Raw genomic sequence first — 22,583 nt, 5'->3', positions numbered from 1 at the left:
ACTTAATAAAATTAAGTAAAAAAATAAACACAGGTGATTTTACTGCAATTCAAAATCCTAAATGCTGCCTTGTAACGGTGAGTTTAAAGAGTTTTATGAGGACAACTTTATACAAGGTGTGTTCCAAAGTAAACAGGACTTTTTGAATCTGGCGCCCGCTGGTGGCGCCATCTATATCTCGACTGATGCGTTAGAATTTATCTTTATCGATTGTCCAGTGAGAATTTCATGAATTGGAAGTGAAGTTATTGCGTTTTAAGTGTCAGTATGTTTGTGTTATCGGTGCGAAATTGAGCTTCGCCAAATTATGTTTTGATTTAAAATTGGTAAAACTTTTACTGAAACATTTCAATTGATGCACGAGTGGTTTCAACGTTTTCAAAGTGGTCGTGAGGACATAAATGACGATCAACATGTGGGCCAATCAAAATCCGTGATCACCGGAAATTCCATCGAAACCGTGCGTGAGTTCATCAAAAATCAGCCGAAATCGTCATTGAAATTCATGGAAATGGAATTGAACATCTCCAAAACATCGATTTATCGCATTTTGACCGAACATTTGGGCTTACGAAAGGTGTGTGCACGGTTTGTTCCGCACAAATTGACTGACGACCAAAAATTGCTCGAGGTCCAATATTCGAAGGAGGATTATTTGACCAAAAATCATAATTTAACCATTAACCACTCCTCGTATTAACCTGATAAGGCACCATGCGGCTTCTTCCTTCCTCATTTGCCCATGAAAGTAAAGCGTTATGCAGACGTAGAGGCCATTCAAAAGGCTTGTATCGGCTAACTGGCGACCATACCGGCCAACGAGCTAAAACACTCGTTCGACATGCGTTTGGACCGTGCAAAAAGCTGTATTGAGCAGAAGGAGACTATTTTGAATAAAATAAATCGATTTTGCCGAAAAAACCATTTGTTCTGTTTTTTTCTTAAAGTCCTGTTTACTTTGGAACGCACTTTGTATAAGCATAATACAAATTCTGTGTCAAGCATTTGTTAATTTTTTCCGATATTATAGGCAATGTACAACATTTTCGATGCAAATAATGTGATGTCGCAAGGTCTATCCGGGATTATGTCATTATTGCTGCGTTCACATTCAAAAATTGTTGTCATGTTGGATGATCGGGATTTAATAATGATATTTTGTAATATTGTGATTATATTGACAACGTAATACTGGTTTATATAAATGACGGTTACTTTTTCAAGGTGATTTCATTGAGCGGTAAATTAATACAAAACACTCAAAGCACACCTTGTTTATTTTCTGATATACATTTCCCATTGAAAATTTCACTTGTGCTACTTCGAACATGTTTAGCATATTGTTTAAAAAATTCTCTTGGTACTTTCATTTTATTATGCCCTTTTAGAGCCGTTGCGTAGACTTTATTCGATTATTACGTGCTTAGGGGATAGTCTCAGTGTGAAATTTTCGCGCTTTGGAAGCTTTTTTTTTAATCTTCCTATTTTTTTCTACGAAAAACTGTCGAAAAAAAGGGTCATTATTACGTCACGAACCAGAGAATTTTTCCGACATAAGGGCTCTACAAAACTAACGGGACCAAACTGTCACAATCTCAGATCATTGATCTGTACTGACTATTATATTTACTTAAAAATCCAGTTATTTAACTAGCGCATTATATACCATACATATGGTGCTTAGGTGTATACATTTTTACATAACAGTAAATTTAAATTTATATCTTGATTTCATTTGGATTGGCATCGTTCAATTATCGTTTTTGGGATGTTTCAAAGGCACTAAAATAAATAAATAAAGATATAGTTGAGTCATAATGATGATTATGAAATAAGTGATTCTGGCCGTTAGTCGACCGTTACAACCCGGTAACTACAAAATATAACAAATTGAATTGCTTCTAATCATCTCTAATCGCGTTGTCTGGCTCTAGGTAAGGCAATGAGCATTTACCTTAATCGACACTATTAACCACGTTGCTTACTCAAAGCTCTAATTGTTACTAATGAATCAAGTGCAGACACTAAAACAAAAACAAGAACCAATTGGACTGACAAGAAATTAGAGTTGTGGTAGCAGCTTGAGAAAGACAAAAAAGAACCACCGCCGCCAAGTCATTCGGAAAAGTGATTTACGACACTTTGGGTGTTCAAGTCAATCAATGTACGAACGCAATAGTTGCAATAACAACAAAAAGGCTGAATTCGGAGGTGTTTTGTTAAATTGCTTTGCGCGAGCGTTTTTAATGTGCTCCGTGCTGCAGGCGGTAAAAACTGTAACAATAATAGCAATTTGTGGTAGCTGCAGCAGCAACAACAACCATTGCAACCAAAATCGCCGCCAAAGCAATTGTTAAATCGACAGTTTAGAATAGTTTATTTTTAGAAGGCGACCATGACGCCACAGTTTTGTTGGCTAAATGTCCATTAGGCGTTCTTTTTGTTGCTGCAAGTGCCAATAAAAACTACTGAGAGCATTCGATATTTGGTAATTTCTGTTTGATGTTGTGTCTATAAGTGTTAACTTTGCTTTTCCAAAACTTCCGCGTACATTATAATAATAAAAGACTAAATACTAAAGACAACGGCAAATAATAAAAAATATATTGAATTGAATAATTTATTTTAAAATACAAATAATGCGATGAGAAGAGCCTATAATTTGCATATGATGATATGATTATGGACACAAAACTATTTATCTTCTTACTTCTGGCTTAAGAATTTTGGTTATTATATTTATAAAGTGTGCATGAATTAATTAAATTAATATCGGTCACTTTTTTAAGAAAAATAATGTTATATATTCAAATATATATTTTATTATCTTTACGATGCGATCACATTCTGTGAGAAACTTATGTATACATTTGCTGAAATTAGCATAATTAGAAAAGTTTCGTATTTATATACCATTGAGAGCAAAAAATAGTAAGACTTTGTTCATAATTTTATTTTATTATTCAAAATCTGTGTCGCCCCCCTCAAAGTAATCCCCATTGGCCCCAATACACTTGCGTCAACATTTTTTCCAATCTTCAAAACAGCCTTCGATGCTCACCTTTGTCACGACATTCGGCCGATTCATCGTTTGTTTCCGAGTGATTTTGGGAGCAATAGTGCTTTTACTTTCCATAGGCCCTATTGATCTTTCGAAATGGTTTTCACTGATCCTTCCGATATTCCAACAATGCCATTAAGACCTTTGACTGGACGTCGTCAACGCGTTCTCGACCCTCTTTAAATAATTTGTACTAATCAAAAACACTTCCTCGCGACAGACAATTATCACCCAAATCCCACACAAAAAATTTAGTGGAACTTCTTCACTTCACTCATCCAAAAAAACGCCGAAAACAAGCATATACTATTGTTTTGAAGTGACATTTGGCAGAGATGTCACTGACAGTTATACCAAAATAGAAAAAAATATTTCGAGAAATGGATTTTCGCGCAAAATTTAAATTAAACTCTCTTACTATTTTTTGCGCACAGTAATTTTTAGAGGCAACCATCACCATCACGTTATACTCCAGCAACATGTTGCGCAGAGTATAATGGCTTTGTTCTTTGTAACACATCAAACTAATCGGGATAGGTATATAGTTTACAGGATCTTTGTAAAAGGATGCATCGCAACCTCGCCTGCTAATAAGTATATTGTACATATCTCACAAACTAAGAAAGCTATTCAACCAAACTCAGAGCACGTCCATTTAACACTTCATCATTCGAATTTGGTGAAATCGAATATTAATCATATACAAAGGCGTACCCTTAAAGGTAAATTCAACCAAAACGCTAAATGGTTTCAAACTAAGTAAAGCCATTGGTATTAGTTAATTTTATGCAAAATTGGTAGCAGATACCTTTAAACTGCTGCTTCAAGTGTAGATCGTTGATAATAGGTAACCTTCCTAAATATACATATGTATATGCAGGCTAGATACTTTTCAATAATTATGACAAATATCACTTGTATACTTGCCTTGTGAATTTACCTTCCACTCGTTTTCCCTTCTCCTCGGAAACAAAAAATTCTAAACCAAAATCTTTATATTTACTTCTCTCAGCGGTGCGCTAAAGTGAGTTTATGCGATTGTTTTGTGGTCAGCGAGGTTATCTTTGCAACTGGAATCCGAAACTGTGTAATAAACAATTCTTAGGCGTTTAATGTCACTTTTATTATTATTGTTATTTGCAGTGGCTATTGCTTAATTTGTCGTAGTCATTATGACATTTTTGGTTGACATTTTTGTATTGTTTTATTGTTGTTTTTTTTCGTTTCTTTTACTGGCAATTCAAAATTCAAATTATGACATGATCTACAATGTAAAGTAGTTCATTCCATTGCGATTGTTGCATTGTCAGTGTCAACGAGTTGTTGCTAACTGAATTTTCGCCGCCGAAGCTGGTTCTGCGCTCTCATTGTCCCACGATTGCTTAAAACGTTCTTGACTGCGGTAACGCTTTTTATTGCTGTCATTTTGTGTAATTTTTCGAAATATATTATATAACGGAAATAGAGAAAAAGTTGAGGTCGCCTTTTAATATATGTAATATGTATTTATGATGTGTGTATTTACTTATGTACATATGTACATGTTAGGTACCTGAAAGAGTACTTTTCGGTAATTATTAATGTACATGTCTACTTTTAGCCGTGGCCTTTAGCCAGAATTGACTTTCCTATTGTTAATGTCAAAACTATAGAAGTTTAATAACTTTTGGCAGCATCTACCATTTCCCTTCTTCGTTTTTTAATTTCTTTGCTTGGTTTTGCGATTTGATTGGTCTTCACAATTAGCCGCTAACATTGGCCTTCAAATAATCTGTTATAAAAGCTTTTATTCGCATATAGTTGCTACTAATGTAGCTGAGTGCGTTTGGTACATTACTATCACGAAGTAGGTCGTGGGTTCAAATTCGACGCAATCAAAATTAAAAAAATTATAGCTACTTTTTTTTCTGAGCGTCCGAGTGTATTTCTGATATGAAAATTCTCCATCAACTGTTTCGAAAATATGTACCTTGAACTTGTAGGATTCTTTGAATATCTCTTTGACTCACCCATAAATCAGAGCCGAAGCACTGCCCAATATAAGTATGTGCATAAAACTTAAAAATGGATGTTAAAAGTAGATAATGAACGAAATGAAATGAAAAGTTCATGCAGGAATTCCGGTTCAAATGGCTTGATTTATATGCTTTGTTAGTTATAAGCATGTGCGTATGTAAATGTATAAAAGTTCAGAGACCCGAATGAATGCTCTAAGCGAATTTTTTGAATGTTGGCAAAAAAATCCCAATAGCAACAAATAATAGTTAAGCCGTAACGAAACAAAAAAAACTGTGTTCAATTCATTCAACCGTCAAAAAGGCGGAAAGTGGCAAAAGGTGGGAAAAAACCTTTATAAAAATATAATCGGTTAATTATTAGACGGTAAATGTTTAAATATCATTTTGTTAATTTTGTGAATGTACAAACGTTTAAATTAAAATACAAATGTATGCACATACCTACATGCAAATCGTGATTGGAAAACTATATATTTGAAAGTGAAAAAACCTTATGTGAACAATTAATAGTCAATTGATTTTCGAAAAGTTATTTGAAAATTAAATTAAGCTTTAATGTGTTTAATAAATTTACTTATTTCCACAAATAGGGAATTTTTTCAACTATCAGCTAAATCCGTTTTCTACATACATATACCCTGAATTACGAAACGATTCTGATGACGAATTCGCAATGGCTACAAACGGATGTTGTTGTCTAAAGTTCAAACGAATTGACAATGAAAAGTATTTAGTAATTTTCATGTTAAAGTTAGTTAACATCGCTTTTTATATCCAAAACAACGTAAATTAAGTTGGGCACAAAGTTTGAAACACCTAGAACAAATCGTCGGATACCCTCAGTTTTTATACTCTCGCAACAAAGTTGCCAAAGAGAGTATTATAGTTTTGTTCACATAACGGTTGTTTGTAAGTCCTAAAACTAAAAGAGTCAGATATAGGGTTATGTATACCAAAGTGATCAGGGTGACGAGTAGAGTTGAAATCCGGATGTCTGTCTGTCCGTCCGTCCGTGCAAGCTGTAACTTGAGTAAAAATTGAGATATCATGATGAAACTTGGTACACGTATTTCTTGGCACCATAAGAAGGTTAAGTTCGAAGATGGGCAAAATCGGCCCACTGCCACGCCCACAAAATGGCGAAAACCGAAAACCTATAAAGTATCATAACTAAGCCATAAATAAAGATATTAAAGTGAAATTTGGCACAAAGGATCGCATTAGGAAGGGGCATATTTGGACGTAATTGTTTTGGAAAAGTGGGCGGCCCCGCCCCCTACTGGGTTTTTATACATATCTCGGAATTTACTATAGCTATGTCAACCAAACTCTACAGAGTCGTTTCCTTCAGGCATTTCCATATACAGTTTAAAAATGGAAGAAATCGGATAATAACCACGCCCACCTCCCTTACAAAGGTTCTTTTGAAAATAGCAGAAGAATGCTGCACCCAGGCTTTTTTTTTAAAAATTGAAAATGGGCGTGGCGTCGCCCACTTATGGACCAAAAACCATATCTCAGGAACTACTATACCGATTTCAATGAAATTCGGTATATAATATTTTCTTAACATCCTGATGACATGTACGAAATATGGGTGAAATGGGTTCACAACTACGCCTTCTTCCAATATAACGCTATTTTGAATTCCATCTGATGCCTTCTCTGTATAATATGTATATACATATATACATTAGGAACCAATGATGATAGCGGAATAAAACTTTACACAAATATGGTATTTGAGCTGAGGTAACCCTTGTGGAAAAATTGTCGGGATCGGACTATAACTTTTCAAGGTCCTGATATCGAACACGAAGAACTCAGTGCCTAACCTAACATAACCTAATTTTTCACCGAAAATGTCGGTAAATCTCTCAGACATTTTCATGTAATTCAGAGGGCATCATTTTTATACTCTCGCAAAAAAGTTGCTAATAACAGTATCTCGATTATCACTTTATCATGCGAGAGTATAAAATGTTCGGTGACACCCGGACTTAGCCTTTCCTTACTTGTTGATACATCAATATGATATTTTGCATACGTTCTTTCCTCCCAAAGAAGCTGCTCATTTGTCGGAACTACATGTCGGACCCCTCATAGCTTATCGCTGCCATATTAATTAAACGATTTGCAGGCCGATGTATAGATTGGGATGAGGTAATTGCTTCGGCCCCGGATTAGTTAGCGACCGATAGTCGATAGGTATTTTATATAATTTTAAACGTTAAGAGATTCAGGACTCTCACGATGATAGATCAACAAAATGTTTGGGTTCAAAACAGGTCTTCATGTAGCGTTTTGTATATATTTTCTTTTTCCCTTCTAAATTTGGTCAATAATTAGCAAATTCCGAAATTTCGATTTACAGTTTTCGATTTATTTATTTATTAGTACTATATAAATATAAAAAAAGTAAGTTGAAGTTTGATTAGAAATGCGAAAAGACTTTTTCGACTACCCAATATATTGGGTACATGAGGAAACCATCAAGCAGAGGATCGGAAATAATTTTATTATGAATATGAAACTTGGACCAAGGTCTAGACCAATTTCATTCATATACATATAGCCTTTAACAAAAGTAATTTTAAGATAACTTGTTTACTTAATTTCATTAAAATGTCACACATTTTGATCAAGATAACCTATATAAAGTCAGGTGGAAAGTCGGAAATCAGTACATCGGGTATGTGGTCAGCATTCACCCGATTTTATCAATTTTAGGCACAACGACGTTGTTATTAAAATTAAACACTCCCTGATTGGCCGAAATTTGCGGCATAAAGATAACGGTAAGTTGGAAAAGTACTTGTATTGGTTATATGCCTATTGGAAATGCCATGGTCTTGTTTCGACAATTTTTGAATGTGGGATAACATGCCTTAAGGGGGTACTCTGGTCTAGAAGCATGAATTTCAGGTAATTTTTAAAGTGTCGTAAATTTTTACCATCCATTTTTTTATTCGTTATTTGTTGATTTTAGAAGAGTACAGAAAAAAAGTAAAAACTGAAAAAAGTAAAAAATTTCAAAAATTATGAGCAGACGAAGTGGGGGGTCCCTAAAAATTTCCATGTGACCATACCCATGATTTCAACCCTCCTAGTTATCTGAAACCAAAAAAAAAAGATTATTAATCTAGAATAATGTCGCAATGGCCGGAAACTACGGAAAAGTGGGAACAATTTTTTTTCACAAAATGGCGACTGCCTAAAAAAAAAAAGTTTTTTGGATCACTTTTTCTGACTGTTTCAATTTTTTAAAAATAATAAAAATAAAACTTTGGGGATGGGGCTAGTTCCAACCATAGACAAGCCTATAAAAAAGACTCTATAAAAATTTCAAGTAAATCGGTCTAGTAGAACCTGAGAAATCGTGGGTATCGTTCCGAAAAAGTAAGTTTTGAGAAAAACGCGTTTAAAGTTTCGCGTAAAGTCTTTTGTTCGATTAGTTCCGGCCGAACCAGTTTGGATGCCGGGTCAGAAAAATGCCTATATCTCCGAAAATAATTTGAATTTTGAAAAATCCTCTTGTACACATATTCTTGAATAGTTAAACTTTGAAAATATAAAAAAAATTTCGATTTTTTAAATTTCTAGACCAGAATACCCCCTTAAAGACACTATTTGTACAAAGTCTTGATTGATTGATTTCTATTATCAGAGCGAATTTAAAATTGGGATGTACATATGTACGTGTGTTGTAAGAGTAGTTGTTGTCCGATTTTAAAATTGGTTAAGTAGTTCTTTTATAATGTGAAAATTAATGATTCTGACGCACTTCTTCACTGAGTTATCGCATTTTAACAGTTTTCAACAAAATTCTTGTAAAGGGAGTGGATATGGTTTCTTCTAAACCTTTTTTATAATGCAGAAACTTCTCATATATATCTATACATGTATGTATATCTTAAGTGATTTGTAAGATTTACGCGTTAAACCTATTAGGGGCGGGGCTAAGCCCACTTTTTTAAACCGAAAATACTACTGTACTACTACTCTGTAGTTTTATATAATTATGGGCTAACTTATAGCCCTTTATAAGTTGTTAATTAACCGCATTTTGGGGCAGTGTTTATAACGACCAACAAACATTTTAAAAATAAATATAATTATTCACAACCGTGTTGATGGGGGGTTGAAGTCTTAGTACGTGGGTAATGTTTAAAGTTCATTCACAGATTCGAGAAGTAATTTAAAAATTTTGGCCCGAATTATGATTATTTTACGTTATTTATTTTATCTATGCCGCGGGCTATGGTTTAGTTCTCTGCTGTCATTTTTAGGTTTGAACAGTGCTTGTCTATGAGTTATAGGTAATAGTGAAACATACTATTAGAATTTTATATGAGCCGGTGAAGAGAGTTTTCGTGAATGAACAAAAAAATTGGGTATTTTATTCGTGGAGAGTATATCTAACTAAGTCTCACCAGCTAATTGAATACAACATTGATACAAAAGAATACATTTTTTTAATTACCCCTCAAATATTTTAATACCGAAACTAATTTTGACTTTTGTAAAGACAGAAATTACATTTCTAGTGAGAACAATTGAGTCTAAATTATAATGAGCATTAAAAATGCATGTTTCATTGTCAATGTTGATTACATTTCATGGACGCCAGAAGTTCTTGGTCAAAACACAAATTTTCCACAATCGTGTTAATTTCATGGTATTTAAACTAAATAATACGATGGATATAATGTATTATTAAGTGACTACAGCTATGGAGTCAGTGTAACATTTTTGTTTACATAATAACCATAAAAATTGAAAAAACATCTATGGCCAATTGAAAAAGCTATATTAACATTTATATGTACACGTACATATATATTATTATTTTTAAATATAACAAGTAACAATTCGCCTTGCCAACTCGCCCAGAACTGTAAGAAGAATATTAATGCATATTAAATATCGGCGCATTCTTCAATGCAAATGCTAAGTGTATATTAGTCCAGAAAACACAGGTACCGCCATACATACCAACAAACATACGGCCAAACAGTGCTCATAATGACTACGTGCATAAACCTGCATTTATGGCTACATATACATAAAACTGTTCGAGCGCAGCCTTACTGGTGAGCCACAGATATCACTCAAACTATTCACAATTATACCCACAATACAAAGACACATGCCATTCATAAGTGCTAGTCAGCTGACCAGAGGCGCTACCTATTATTTGTTTTACGTATATTTTTGTTCTTGTTTTTGCCTTTGTTTTTTCATAAATTTTTGCATATTAGACTTTGACTACTGAAAAGTATATACGTTTGTTTGTAATTATATACATATGTATATACTTAAATATATTTATCTAATTGTATTTGCTACATATTGTGCGAGACCATGGCGGTAAGCGCGCTCAAGACCTCTTGCCGCTTCAAGGCGGTCACGTAGACCAATCAGCGAACGAACTGACGAACCCACGACAGCGTCGGTGCACACTGACTGACTGCCGGACCGAATTATCGTTCGGTTGGCGAGCCGGCGAACGGGATGAGGCGACGCCGGAGACGTGAGAAGCTGCCAACGCGCCGTCCAATTGCCACCGGATTGCGGTGCCAACGGTCCATTAGCCAACCCAGTAATATTGGTACTAGCGTGCAGGCAATTGTTATGTATGCACGTGGTTATGAGAAATCGAAAATGTGTCTGTGCATGTATGCGCGCTATAAAAAATCCGAGAAAATGTAAATTTTATTATAGAAATTAATTGTTGATAATTGTATTTTAGGCATAAGGTTAACAATGGGTCAATTGAGTTATTAGAGTTTACATACACATTTTTATTTTCAAATATGTATACACATACATATACATGTAATTCGAAAAGTTTCAAATATAAGAACAAAAACAAAAGAGGTTTTTTAATCTATTTTAGTTTCAGTAAGTATATATAGTAAATTACATTACGATCGTTTTTTCGTATTATATTTTCTTTACTTTGTACTACTTACATAAATAACGGTAATTATTTATGTTGAACAGGTACACAATTGTCCTAGAGAAAGCGAATCAATACTATTGACAATTATCATATCTGTTGTCTTTCTTGTTGTCTTTATAAAGTTCGCTTACTTAATCTTACTATTTTGCGGCATTCGTCCTTGTCTCAATGGTTGAACAATAAGTCCGGGCTACAATATATTCTATACTATACTTTTATGAAAGAAACTTCGTCACACAGAGCAATATCTCAACATTCTCAAATTAAGAAAACGTATAGGAGTCCTGGTGATTCACAGTTTGTCTTTGGATTTAATAAATCGAGTAAGGAATAGTGAGAACCGAAGCTATAACATCCTTTACAGATAAATTTTTTATAAGCCTTTGATAAGAATCCATGCTAAATTTCATGAAGATACTTGCCAAATAGAAAGTATTTCCAAACAAGAATTTAAGTTTGATAGGCCAGTGTGCAAAATTTCTGATCGATATCTCAAAATCTGAGGGACAAGTTCACATATATAAGTATGTATATAGACGGATAGACAGTTCGTCACGCTGATCATTATAGGGTCTACGACGCTTCAGGTGTTATTTAGTGTTACATACATATGTACAAACACTGATGGACAAAAGTCACCATCATATAATCATTACAATTTTTAGCATTTTTCTTACAAGCTATAATTCAATTGAATGTACAAGGTGCGTTCCAAAGTAAACAGGGCTTTTTGAATCTGCGCCCCCTGGTGGCGCCATCTATATGTCGACTGGTTCGTTAGAATCTGCTATCTTTATCGATTGTCCAGTGAGAATTTCATGATATTCATGACATGGCGTGAGGACATAAATGACGATCAACATATGGGCCAATCAAAATCCGTGATCACCGGAAATTCCATCGAAACTGTGCGTGAATTCATCAAAAATCAGCCGAAATATCATTGAAATTCATGGAAATGGAATTGAATATCTCCAAAACATCGATTTATCGCATTTTGACCGAACATTTGGGCTTACGAAAGGTGTGAGCACGGTTTGTTTCGCACAAATTGACTGCCGACCAAACATTGCTCAGAATCTAACATTCGAAGGACGATTATTTGACCAAAAATCACATTTTAACCATTAACCACTCCCCGTATTCACCTGATATGACATCATGCGACTTCTTCCTTTTTCGGAAAAAAGTATTTGCCCATGAAAGGAAAGCGTTATGTAGACGTAGAGGCCATTCAAAAGGCTTGCACCGGCATACTGGCGGCCATACCGGCCAACGAGCTAAAACACTCGTTCGACATGCATTTTAACCGTGCAAAAAGCTGTACTGAAGCAGAAGGAGACTATCTTATATATAAAAATGGATCGCAAAATGTGTTGCTAAGCGCATAACTCAACAATGGACCAATTTTGCCAATTATTTTTTTAAAATGTTCGTTGAGATTCAAAATTCGAATAACTGCCGGAAAACCCCTAAAACAGCCCTTTTCTTTTTCCCATACAAACGAATGAATGTTTGTTTGTTAGTAACGCTAAGAGAATGGCTGCACCAATCTTGATGAAATTTTCAAAGGTTGTTCGTTGTGGATCGGGGAAGGTTTAGAAATAAAAATACCTTTTACTGCTCATGAGGAAAAGTCGGAAAATTGGATCATTATAAAAATTAGCTTTTTTCCATACAAATTTTTTTAAATTTTTGTTTGTTTTGTTTTTCAATATCTTGATTTGTAAATTATTTGAATCGTTCAATTTCGGTCGCTTGCTTTTTTATTCCGGCTATTAACAGGATTGAAAATTATTCAGTGAAAACCTTACGTGTGTTTCACACAAAGTGATCAATTGCGAAGAGGTCGCCCTAATATATGTCGGCGTTCTTTTTGACACCAACGTATGGCAGCCCAAGGCTAGGCAAGGCAAGATATACGTGCGGAATTATGGATAGCGGTCAATCAGGAAGCGATCGTCACGACGTCACAGCACGACTTTTCAAACAACAGTTACGATGTTTGATGGACTTTATCTTGAAGCATCGTATATGTGATGCTGTTAGATGCTAGATGTATTGTGTGGAGTGGCAAAAGAGAGGTTTGCCGCACGCACACATTCCTTTTTGGATGGTGGCTACACCAGATCAAATTGATGAAATCGTTTCTGCTGAAATTCCTGATACAGAGAAGATCCAGTATTATACGAAGTGATGAAAACCAATATGGTTCATGGGCCTTGCGGATACCACAATCCCATGTCTGACAATAAATGCACCAAACATTATCCACGTGCTTTTCTTTCGGAAACACCAACAACAAATGATGGATATCCACTCTATCGGCGTCGAATCAAGAATGATAGAATACAAGATTACGATACTAGTTTACAGTTAGTTTTTTTCGGTTTAGCTCTTGACAATTCTTACAAAAACAAACACATTGTGCAACAATTTCGTGACGTAACAGTAACAGAACAAGCATAGAAATGCATACAAATTGTAAACCGAAAAGTAAACACTTTTTGAAATACCCAAAATAATATTAATTCATTCGTCTTTGCAGGAAAAATTTCAGTGGAATGTTTAGAATATTGTTGCGAGAAAATATGTATATAATTAGTTTTAGGCACATCCACAATAAATAGAGTAGCATGAGTGGAAATTGTTCAAATGAAGAAAACCAGTGTAAGTGTACTGTTGTATTTATTTAAATTTCTAAGGATAAATATATTAATTTTTTAAAATGAAATGTGCAGTGGCTTGTTGTAATAATTATTATGCAATTAAAGGATCGAAAACGAGGTTTTTCAGTTTTCCGGCCGATTTAAAAGTTGCCAAAAATGGGTGTTATTTTGCAAAATAAATGATATGTATATTTAATACTAAATTAATAATTTCACAATTCTTTTATCATATTTTCATACATCTGATACATCTGAACTTATAATATACTTATGTATATATTTATATACATCACAAGAACCGTCTTCTCCATTTGAATCACAACTTAATAGACAATTTTATTATCAATAGGCCGATATATGTATTTCTTTAGAAATGATTCAAATCTTTTCACTCAACAATATTCAATCGCTTCACTAAAACTTTTCATTAAAATCGAAAGAATTAATAATATCTTGCGAATTTACAAAAGTGTTTACTTTTCTGTTTACAATTTGCAAGCCATTTGACAGTTTTTCACTCTTGTTCTTCTCAACACGGAACTATGACGTTTCGTAATGGCGGTCGTCGTAATCTTGTATTCTATCATTCTTGCGTCGAATAGCGAATATCGAAGTTGTCAACACACGTACTATATTCACCATTATTATCTAATTCACATTCAAAACTCATATCAATGTTGAGTATTGCAGTTTAGTGTAATCGATAAAATTCGTTTGTAATTACGTCACCAAAGGAAGCAACATGGCGATTATTGGTCTTGAACGATACGGTCGATACGTGAACTGCAATAAAGCGCTTTGTAGGATATTTACTTTTGCAATTCATGAACGTTTTCCGACAGTTCTGCGTCTCGCAGTTAATTTGGAGAATGGCCAAAGATTGTATTTCAATACAGAGAATACAGTACAGCCAGTGAAACACCGCCAGCAATAAAATTAACATTTACGAGTTTTTTTCTCAACTTTCGTCAGTGATCCATTTGCGAGAACATTGCTCTATTTGGAAATATCTTGATATTATCGTCAAAGAAATAGTTGCGCAGAAAGGAAGGCCAGCCAGTAGATGGACGTCCAGGTGTGTTATCAACTAATGCATTAGGACGAATTTACAATCCACCCGAAAAACGACGACTGTTTCTACCTTCGGTTGCTATTGATTAATGTACGCAGTTCGACAAATCAACCTTCAAATCCGCGTCAATTATGGGATACGAACATAAATGACATTGCCGAAGACATTTTTCATCGTCTTCGCTAAAAATTGGAAATGGGTCAATGGGAATGTTCGGACATTGGCCAAATTATCGTAAGTACGATTCCTTAAGTGCACGCGCAATGTTAGCTGTTAAAAATACCGATGTTGTTGAATTAATCTGGAAGGTTCAAAGTCAAATTCCGGGAGACTTGCGCTCATACAAATCGATCTCTTGATCGTCTTGACAATGAAGACGACGCCGTGAATTTTCCAGTGGAATTTCTAAATTCTTTGGACAGGCTTGGTATGCCACCGCATCATTTGCGTCTCAAAGTTGGATCTGTCGTTATTATGTTCCGCAATCTGCGCTATCGAATACAAGGGGGCAGAATGCTTGATTCTAAGAATTCCAAAAAATGTTGTTTATCAAGCTGCGTTACATTGAAAAAAAATGAAATGATAAATTTAACTATCTTTTCATTTCAAAACACATAATTTCACGCAGGACAACGGCTGGGGGGTCAGCTAGAGTATGTAAAAAATTACTTAGACTTCGATACCCTGGTTGCCCTTTACATTTTTTACATTTTTACGATTTAAGGTATTTCTCTGCAAGTTGCAAGAGTATAAAATGTTTGGTTGCACCGGAACATATTCCTTTCTTACTTGTTAATTACCGGTATTTTTGCTTCGTTTTGCCTGGGCTATTCGGACCGCTGTGGTTTTAATAACGACTGTTAATCGATGCTTGATTCGATATATATTTAATATATATATATAGTTTTGGAGAAATCATCTTTAGAATGATGATGAGTTCATAATATAATAACTACCACGCCTACAAAATGTTATAACCTACTAACGCATTTCACAATTAAGAATAATAAAAATAAACATTTTTAGTTTGCCAGAAATATATAGTATTTCTTCAGTCTACACTCATACCCAAGCAGGTTTAATACGAGCATAAGCACATTGTAATGAAAATCATTGCCAAGGTAAAGTCATGCTTGGCTGCTGCAAATCAATTTTGAGCAACTTGCCTGCAATATCAGCTTTTAATGGTGAACTAACTAAGCGGTGTAGAAATATGATAAGTTTCGAGTATTTTAAAATGATAATGTGGACCATGCACAGACAAATGCACAAACGTACTATATTTATTTAAAAGTGGGTCATATTCGTGAATGCCATGAATGTTATATTATAAATCTGATATATTCGTAATTAATACATAAATAATTTAAACGCTTCGCGCTCCGTCGGTATTATGACAATTATACATACTAGAGTGTGGCTACACCATTGAGGAAAATAAAAGTACCTCACGTTACAATAGCAAAATTAAAACAAGTAAGGTGTGACCGACCATTTCAAACTCAGTATCAAAGCCAGGAAAACACAGGTGCATAATGTTTGTAAGTTATATGGGATCTAGAGCAAATTTTCAACTGATTTTAACTAATTTAGGCATGTAGATGCACCTTTATTAAAAGAACCTGCTCTCTCAATTTTATTAAAATATCTCACTCATTTGCCGATATATCCAGATGGAATTTAAAATTGGGTTATATGAGATGTAGGCGTGGCTGTAGACCGATTTCGTTGCTTTGGCACAAGGACATAGTAATTTCAAAGTAATATATACCAAATTTGGTCGATATCAGTCAGGTAAGCTTTGATATATGGCTCACCGTGTGGGCGGTGCCACGTTCATTGTCCATTTTTGATCTCGCCAATGTATATAAAGTCTTCTTTTAACATCCCAGGTGTAAACTTAAAAAACTTTATTTTTTTCGCACTTTTATTGCTTTTTAACAGAACCGTTATAGAGGGAGTAGGCGGGTTTATCACCCATAAAGTTGGATTACGGTGTCAGGTTTTAGGTTGGATGCTAAAATGATTTGTACAGAGCGATTTTGGATATTGTTCCTTAAGTCGTTTAGAAAATATGTACATTGAATTGTAATTTAATCCTTAGTTATGGAACTTTATAGATTTTCGTTTAATGGCGTTTTGTGGCCGTGGCAGTGATCCAATTACGCCCATCTATGAACTCGTCTTTTTCCAAGTTTCATAAAGATATCTCAATTTTTACTCTAGTTATCACTTGCACAGGCGGACACCCGGACAGATACACAGTTACTCGGATTTCAAGTCATCTCACCATCCTGATAATTTATATGTACATATATAGGTGACGACATGTTGCTAGAGTATAAAAAGTATATGGGTATATTAATCGTGCCACAAAATCGGAATGTGGGAAAACCGCTATAACCGGTGAGTCAATCTTGATTGCGTTGTGAATAATAAAATATTATTTTTTCTAAAAAAAATCATTTTCTTTAAATCAACATGAAATTTTGAATCGGACATTCTCAATATTTTTTTAAAAATTTCTGAAAAGGAACGAGACGATTTCCAGTTATGTATAAAGTTTTAAGCCATTTTAGATTTATTAATTGTTTTTAGAGAATAAAATTTATATTTATCATTCATTTCTTTCTGTTTTTCTAGTTATTCAGCTCGATTGGACATTGTATAAATATTAGTTTTTGATCTGTTCTAGACTCGGTTAAGAGCTGGACGGGCTTTCAAGCCATTCTCGTCTCTTTGTCCGTATGTATATATACGAACTAGTCTCTCAGTTTTTGAGATATCGATCTGAACTTTGGTACTCGTCCTTTTCTCCCCAAGAAGCTGCTCATATGTATATGATAGCAGATATACAAACTCAACGCTCGGAATAAGTGCTTATATGGAAAACTTTTTGATTTGACAGAGCTACAATATCCAAAGAAATTGTTCAGATCGGACTACTTAGCATATGGCGGCCAGTTATATGGCCGATCAAAGACAAGTCCTTGTATGGACAACTTTTTTTATTTGACAAAGATTATTATGGAAGGCATCGCTACAAGCTAGCTGTAACTCAAACTGACCGATCATAATCAGAATAAAGATGGTGGTATTATATCTTCGATGCAGCCGAAGTTAACATTACTTATTGCTTTCTTTCCTTGTCCCTTTAAATAGGTGGCATTGCATTTTCGAAATCGAACTGTTGCACAATCGCATACTTGTAAGCTAATAAACGCATTCAAATTTAACATAGAATTTCAAAAGTATCATGTAATCACTTCGAAAAATCGATTTTTTTTATATTCTGACGGTAAAACCTATTGAAAACATGCTGTGAAAAATTCAGAGCGAAATTCATAGTATTTGATAAGTTACAGCTCATAGTCGCCGACGTGTCGTAAGCGACTGTCTAGCAGGCGCCATGGCAAGTCTGCAGCTGCTCCACACGCATTTTTCTCGAATCATCATTTTCTGAAACTGTCATGTTCTATTCAACCGATTGCTTTAAAATTTACATATGTTCTACTCATTTATAGTTATCGTCCCTACCAGAATTGTTTATTTTCGAAAATAATTTCATATTTTTTAAAAGATTTTTAACCGAAAAAAAAACAATATTTTCGTGACTTTTTTTTGAAGTTCGACATTTTTTTTTAATGAAATTGATTATATTTGGTAGCGACGATAGCTGCAGAACTACTGAATAATAATCCATTAGATTTTTTTATTTCAGACGACATGAACAGGCTCCACGACCAGTGAACTACTTTTTTTGTGAGGGACTACTTTGATTTAAAAAAAAATATATTAAAAATGTAAAAAACGAAAAAAAAAAAAATTTGTATTGTACATTTCAAAATACAAATAAAAATAAATTAAAAAATTAAAATGATTGAATTTTGTTGTCGCATAAAAAAAAATTTCCCAAAAAGTGGTTAAATGTATGCGTTCACATGAGAGTACCCCCTTAAGAACTTGGTTAAGACGTTTCAAAAACTATGTCAATCTCACCAAGTAGTAACATTTGATGCTACGGGAAGAAAATTGGAAAGTTCCAATCACGTCCTCCTCCTTTGCAACAGTTATGCCCGAAACTTACCAACTTGTGTTCATTATGTAAAAAATACTATGGAGGACTTAAAGTTTAAGCGCAGGAATAATAAAGTAAGTTATCAAGCTTATCTATTTGATTTTTTTTTAGGCCGTAAGGAGGGTTTAAGATGACTTCACACCGTATAGGGATCGTCAACCTACGTGAGTGGTGTACCCATTAAAACACTCCCCCCTTCTATCATGGATTTTTTCCCTACCCCGGGACCGCTTTCGCGTTACTTCAGGGTAAGATGGACCCATTACAGGTCAATTTCTACTCTCCCAGCGTCCAGGGATGCCTACTATTCTGTAGCCAGCATCAAGCTATCTGGCTCATCTTCTATCTCGCATCCATGTCTCGTTTTTAGTGCGTAGAACATGTTCTACATATAAGGCAATTACTTCCAAGCTTTCGCTACTAGCATTTTTTCTAAAATATTTTCCGTACTTCCGTACTTACTTCTCCGAGCTTGTTTTCTACAGTTCTTCGTATTTCTTTCAATCGATGGCACTTGAAAAAGGTATGGTTAGTCTCCGTAAATACATGCTCGGCTTTCTCTTTCTCCCATGTTGTACAGATATTTTCGGAAATACCCGTGACCGGACAGCAACTGTGTTATGTAGTAGTTTACCTCGCCATGTTTTCTGCTGTGCCACATCTCTATTTCTTTAATAGTTTGGCGGCCCATCTTCCTTTGCTCTCCCGATCTTGCCAGAGTTCAAAAGTTTGCTTCCTCGCCTGTTGTCTTGTGGGCATGTGTATTTCTATTCCGTCTTTCTCCCATAGCCGGAGTTGTCTTCCCTCCTTTGCGAGAAGGTCTATTGGGATGACGCCGCTTATCACTAGCACTGCGGGTTCAGATACACTTTCCGTCTATGTTCTACATTTAATGTATCGGCCCATATTTCGCTACCGTATAATAGCACTGACTGTGTTGTGTCCATAAGCAATTTCCTTGTACAAGTGGGCCTCCGGTGTTTGCCATAAGTCTTGATAGCGACATGGTTATATTGACTGACTTTTTTGTAGCATGTTGGATTTGAGCCCAGTACCACAATTTGTTGTCCATTCTTATTCCTAGGTATTTTAGGGGTTTCGTCGTTTGAATAGTTTCTGAATGAACTTATATGTTTACCTCCAGCGGGATATGTTTCCTAGTGAGCAGGATCAGTCCTGTTTTTTCTGCAGCTAGGCTGAGGCCGTGTGAGTCCAACCATTTCTGTGTTCGTAGCATAACTTGTGTCAGTCTGCGCCTGGCCATGTCGGTATTACGCGCGGTTATGACGGCAGCAATATCGTCTACAAAGCCAACGAGGTAGCAATCGTCAGGCATTTCAACGTTTAAAATTCCGTCGTAGCTGGCATTCCATAGATCTGGTCCAATTATTGATCCCTGCGCTATTCCAGAGGTTATTTACTAACTTTGTGGGCCATTACTCGTATCGTACAGTAGTTTCCTGTCTTTAAGATAGCTTCGTATCATTTTCATCAAGTAGAGGGGCGTTTTGAAGCGGCTTTCTAGTGCGTCGATCATATTTGCCCATATTGCGCTATTGACTGCATTTCTTATGTCAATTGTTGCGAGGAGGACTATTGGCCTCGAATAGTTGTTCTTTCGATGAGCTTCCTCCACGCTGCGCACGACGTCTTCCACAGCTTCGATGGTGGACCTGCCTGGTCTGAAGCCATGTTGTCGCTCTGATAGGTCTCCATCATCGTTTATGGTGGCTATGATGTGGGGTTTCAACAGTCTTTCTAGTAGCTTTCCTGCTGTATCTAGCATGCATAGAGGTCGGTATGCTGATGGTGTCCTGGGTCTTCTTTGCCTTTGCTATTTGGGGTCAGATGCTGCCTCTTACATATTTCTGGGGAAATGCCCTCGTTTAGATATGCATTATACATGGATAGCAGTAAGTGCGGGCGTTTCATAGCGATTAGCTTTAACACTTCCACCGGTATCCCATCAGTCCCAGGGGCTTTTTTGGTCTTTAGAGTGTTTGCTGCCGTATTATTTTCCTCAAAGGTGAAAGGCGGACATGAGCTCTCTTGTGTATGTTCTGGTGGGTCTCTTCCCAGGTCATGGGTTGGGAACAGAGTGTTTACGATGTGCTTCATAGCGGTGTTTAACCCAGGGGTGGACTGTTTTGCTCCGAGTTTTTTCATTACGATCTTGTATACGAGACCCCACGGATTTTTGTTTACATATATCGTTACGAAGCTCTTCCCATTTATCTTTCTTTGTCTTTGTTATTGCGTCTTTCAGCTCAGTTTTCGCAGCTTTATATTCCTTACGCTCTTCCATTCCGTTTCTTCCCCTTCTTCTAGCTCTCGTATATCGTCGTCTTTTGCGCAGGCAAGTTTGTCTAAGATTTCGGATTTCGTCAGTCCACCAGTAAACTGCTTTCCTTGGATGTCCGCATTTTATTTTGGGCATTGCTACTTTACATGCCTCAGTGATGGTGCTCAGAGTTGCTTGAACAATTAACCTAGCTGGGCTACTTGCGTGGTATTTTGGAGGGTTTTCATCTATGGCCGCAAGGCGCTTTTCTGAGTCTAGCTTGGAAGCGTTCCATTTACGTGTTCCTCTTCTTTTCGTCGTTGCTGGACTTTTTTCTGGGCCTATGAGGTAGGATATATGTATATTGGTGGTCGCTACCAGTATATTCTTCCAAAACTTTCCACTTCGGACACCAGCGTGATATCGGGGGTTGTGTCGTTGCATCCTCGCCTTCTGAAGGTGGTTTGGGATCCTCTATTGGCGACGATAAGACCTAATCTAGCCGTCATGTCGAGAATTTTCCGACCCCTTGGGTTTGTAGTCGGTGTGCCCCATTCCATGGCCTTGGCGTTGAAGTCCCCCGCTATGATTAAGGTGACGGTTTCTTTGTCGTGCAACATCTTCTATAGCATAGAGCTTTGCTTGGAAGTCTGTGATAGGGTCGCTCGGTGTCAGGTAGCAACTAATTACCGTGATGCTTTCGTTTTTTATCCCGACAAACCCATTTCCTCTCCCGCTGTTTGTTTTTTTTTTTTTTGAAACTACTCCTTTCCGTTAGACATATTGCCGCTGTTGCGGTGATGTCTTCCATCCATGTTCCATCTTGCGCTATTTTGTATTGCTCGCTAATGATTGCTACCTCGGTCCCGAGTTCCAGCAGGAGGTGGTCAATCGTTTTGCTACTGTGAATGTTACACTGTAAGATCTCCATGTCCTTGTTTTTCCTTAAACGACTCATCAAGCTTATCTATTAGTAAATTGGGTTACGTGCGTGACACAACCCACTTTTAGAACAAATGTCATACCTTCCTGGCTTTTTATCATGTATACCGCTTTGTGTATTTTAAAGTGCCAGTAAGCTTACGACTTTTTACAAAAAAGCGTCTTGTTTAAGTTAACCAGACCTTAACTGAACCTAAGACGTTTACTCAATGTCTGGTTTAGCGCTTAACCAGAACTTTATCGGCAACATGTTGAAAATGGTTTTCTCAATATTTGGTTTACAACCATCTTCCAGTAAAGTTCTGGTACACTTTACCGAAAGGACTCTGGCTTAGTTTCTAGCCAGAACATGAAATGACATACAAATTATGGATAATAACATTTAAATTTCCGAATATAAAATAAATATTCCTTTGATACCGAGCAATATTAGCATTTTTTCTGACGAGAAATAACAATATGGTATCACTAATTTGCAAATTTACTAAACTGACGTT

This window comes from Bactrocera neohumeralis, chromosome 2 (genome assembly GCF_024586455.1).
Source record: "Bactrocera neohumeralis isolate Rockhampton chromosome 2, APGP_CSIRO_Bneo_wtdbg2-racon-allhic-juicebox.fasta_v2, whole genome shotgun sequence".
Taxonomy (NCBI): Eukaryota; Metazoa; Arthropoda; class Insecta; order Diptera; family Tephritidae; genus Bactrocera; species Bactrocera neohumeralis.
The sequence above is the reverse complement of the archived record's forward strand: the minus strand, read 5'-3'. Positions refer to the sequence as shown.